At 33.7% G+C, this 3,926-nt stretch overlaps 1 long non-coding RNA gene across 1 annotated transcript; it reads right to left on the bottom strand.

Moving 5' to 3' along the window:
• Window positions 1-575: 575 nt before the first annotated feature.
• On the bottom strand, window positions 576-3,567 carry LOC145048091 (uncharacterized). The gene is made up of 3 exons (XR_013682707.1): window positions 3,223-3,567; window positions 2,090-2,154; window positions 576-754 (listed from the first exon to the last, which is right to left on the bottom strand). It is a non-coding gene; the product is annotated as an uncharacterized LOC145048091 (long non-coding RNA).
• Window positions 3,568-3,926: the final 359 nt, after the last annotated feature.

Genomic DNA, 3,926 nt, shown 5'->3' with positions numbered 1-3,926 from the left:
CTGTATTCACATTAGTCCCTGAGTTACCTTACTCTTCTCACATGAGTTAAGAGTTTCTTGCTTGGTCCAATCATAGTAGAGGTACCTTCGAATCTTATACTGATCTTTTTCATCCTACACTTCTTTCACATTCACACATAATGACATATGTCCAAGAGATTTTTGGTATAAACTAATCAGGATCTAGACATATCAAATATTTGTGTTTATGATCTGGATTCATGAGACCGTAATGATAGTGAAACCCAAAATATTGAACCATTCAAGGAATTGATAGGGAACTTTGTTCCAGATTTTAACGAAACACTTGTTTCAGTACCTATTTTCGATACTCCAAATCATATTCTTTCGTTTTGCATGATCTTGATCAAATGTTCGAAACCCACGACTTTTGTTACCCAACAAAATCCAGGTATAATATTGTTTTGAGGAATATGATTTCAGTGTGAGTATCATTCTCAATCTCCGTCACTTGATAAATTTTTCAAAAGTTACTTGTCACTGACTACACTTGTAACATCATGATTTTTCATCCAATTTTTTTCTTATTTAAAACATTTATTTAACAGAATACGTTGCGGAAGACTTATTATGATCATTTCATACTTTCATGTCAAAACAAACCCATCAAAATTTAAAGTTCACAAAAACATGATAATGAAAACCCAACATGTCCAAATAGTATCATAACTAAAGATACTAAATTAAACTACCCAATGGTTCCCATCCTCACCATGGCATCATGTCAAGCTACCTGTTCCAATACACAAAAACCAACAAGCAAAGAACAAGTGTTAGCATAAGCTAAGTGAGCCAATATAGTATAGTGTTAAGAGAACACACATATTATAGATAGATTCATACAAAACATCCACACACAGTCAAAGACTCACTAGCAAGACATACAACACCACACCACATAACAAACACATGTTTAGATCAATTTATTTTAGTTATTCAGTCAGAGCTTGTTTTATTAGTTACTCTACTCGACGCCGATGTAACTAATTTAATCTTATCGATTCACCATTTGAATATTATGATATAATATCTTGTTTCTCCACTTTACATTAATAATTACTCACCGCTCACCGATGTAATTATTGATGTATTACCTCTTAGTTAGGGTTTATTTATTCACCGCAAAACCTCCACAGCAAGACCTCGTTCGCTACTAATGTGACTGGCACGACCCAATGTACTAAGTGAGGCGCGAATCTCACCCGTAATCATTGCTCCCAGTGTGTTGCATTCGCTACTCCGACTGTGCACATACATGTACATGCGTTGTTGTTAAGGACTAGTACGAGCGGTGCCTATTCCAACCGACACACCTCCCAATTCCCACGAGATGTTTATGCTGGTCCCACCACTTGAACAACATCACTCCAGTCCCAGTATACCAGGGTGTACCTAGACCACGTCCCGAGTGGTTGTCTAGAAAAGCCAGTCGGTGTCAAAGTTGGCTTAAGCTCTTTATTCCATAGGTATCTTTCAACCTACTAGGCCATTATAATATCCATATTGGGTATATACCTATGTCTAGGTTACTACCCTTCGCCCTGCTAGTGTGTTCCCATTTTTAATTTAATAATAATTAATTAAATACGGAGTTACACTTTTACCCTCTCAAGTAATCATGTAATATTATGAATTTTCTTTTATTAACATATTATCTCTTTAAGGGTTATTTTCATGCAAACATGTAATTTTATGAAGTTATTACATTTTACACTTCACACCATTTTCATACACAACGCGTCTATTAATTTGATACAACACTAGCATTCTTGTCCTAAAACATTTTAAACGAATATTTTCAAACAAGATTTAACATGCCCACATCACATAATGTTCATACACTTCACTTGATGTAGCATGACCCTAACTCACATCTCACACCAAACAAAGAAGAGTCTAGCATGCAACACCCTAGATATCATTACACATAAAACATTTCAAAAATAATGGCATAACATTTAATCATCAAAAGGGGCACATGCATCCTAAATAACTAATTTCATCCCAATCCATCTAAGATATGAGATACTCTTAACAATGTACTTTTAAAACCACAAAGTTAACTCACCTTTGCCATAGATGTAACCAAATCACACTTCAAATCTTGTATTGGTTGAAGTATCACCCTTGCCCCTATTACATTTCAAATAAAAATGTTATTGGAGTTCTACAATGCCAAAGATGACAAATTTCTAATCCAAACACACAAATCAACTAACAATTCAAATTCCCAGTTTTGCACCAAAACAACTACCTGTTTAGAGCTGTTTTAGCACACTTGGAACCTGTATAACTTCCATTTTTATTTCATATTCTAGAAGTTCATAATATTAAATTTTCAGAAAATACTTTTGAAGGTCCAAACAATTTTTCTATAATTTTATATGATTTTTACAAAACTATCTATTAATGCAACTAAATTCTGACCGACTGGTGAAAAAGGCGATTGTCACCAAAGTTGGAGGCAAAAAAAGGTCCTTGAAAAATTCATGGACAAACTAGACTCAAAATTCAAACTTTGAGAATTTACGAATCATTAATCGGACTCCTATTGATTTTTCTATAATTTTCCCAATACAGGGACAGATTGGTAATTTTTGTTGAATTTTCCAGCTTTGGATTTCAAATGCTTTTTGGCCACTTAACACATTAAGTCATCACTAAAAACACCCATAAAGGTAAACACTAACTTCTTAACAGAAGTAACATGTCAAACAACAAAAATATCAATTCCAATCACAACCCACTCATCAAGGTACATATCATTTGGTGGAAAGCAAAGTAGGTTGCACAAATAGAAATTTGAATTTCTTCCATCACCAAGTCTCATGGAAGGACTTTGGGAGATTGTTTTGAGGCTTATTAGTTGACTCAAAACATGATTTTATCACAGAAAATATTCACTTGATTCATGGTGGAAATCAATATAAGTTTTAGAAATCAACAACAAAGATTGTGACTCCAAAACTTTGATCAAAATATGAACTTGAACAAAAAACTTATTGAAAGTGTTCATAACAGCAAATTGAGTCATCATAAACACCCAATCAAAGTGAAATCAAACCATATGAACCTTCAAAGGTTCCTAGGAAGAAGAAAAGATTATGGTGATCAATTAGGAAGAGAATTGACGACCATAATCTTCAATTGACAATGAATTTGATATTGAATACCACAAAGAGATTAGAAGATAATTTTTACTGATTCTTGGCCATAATCGCAGCCCTCTTTCTTCCATCTAGGAGCGATCAAGCAAGGTTTCCACTTCCCCTCTCCCCCTTCTTGATCGCCGCTGCCCCCCTCTCCAAACACGTTCGTTTTTTTTCGTTCCTTCTGCCTATCGACGAGCAACACAAAAATAATATGGACGAGACTCATTGATCGAACATAAGTGGCCCAAGAAAAACGCCGGACTCCTCACTACGCCTCATAGTCACGTCGATTGATTGTTATGGGGGTTTCAATTTGATTTTAGAATTAAGTCCCTCTTTTATTTTTTTCATGTTGATCGACGACAGAACACACACAAACTATTGGTTTTGTTGATCGATTACATAAAAAAGAAGTTCTGAATCTCCGGCCGCATAAAGAAACGTAAATGTTTTAACTCCCAATTTACAATATGACCCCTCAAAATTTGATCCTTAGTTCACATTTCACCAGCTACTTTTATTTGAATTAATTCTAACCCATTTCACCAACTACTTTTATTTGAATTTTCACCAACTACTTTTATTTGAATTAATTCTAACCCTTATGTATCTTGAACATTAGATTTGTTTAATTTAATATAACTATACACTTTATAAATATTAATATTTTTAAAACTATTATTTAAAACCGTTTTTATTTTATTTATTTCAACTTAAACCCTTTAAATAGAAATAAATTTACGACAATTGCTT

Source organism: Lactuca saligna, chromosome 1, assembly GCF_052625555.1.
Source record: "Lactuca saligna cultivar CGN05327 chromosome 1, ASM5262555v1, whole genome shotgun sequence".
Classification (NCBI taxonomy): domain Eukaryota; kingdom Viridiplantae; phylum Streptophyta; class Magnoliopsida; order Asterales; family Asteraceae; genus Lactuca; species Lactuca saligna.
Note: the sequence above shows the minus strand (reverse complement) of the source record. Positions and strands in the feature narration are given on the sequence as shown.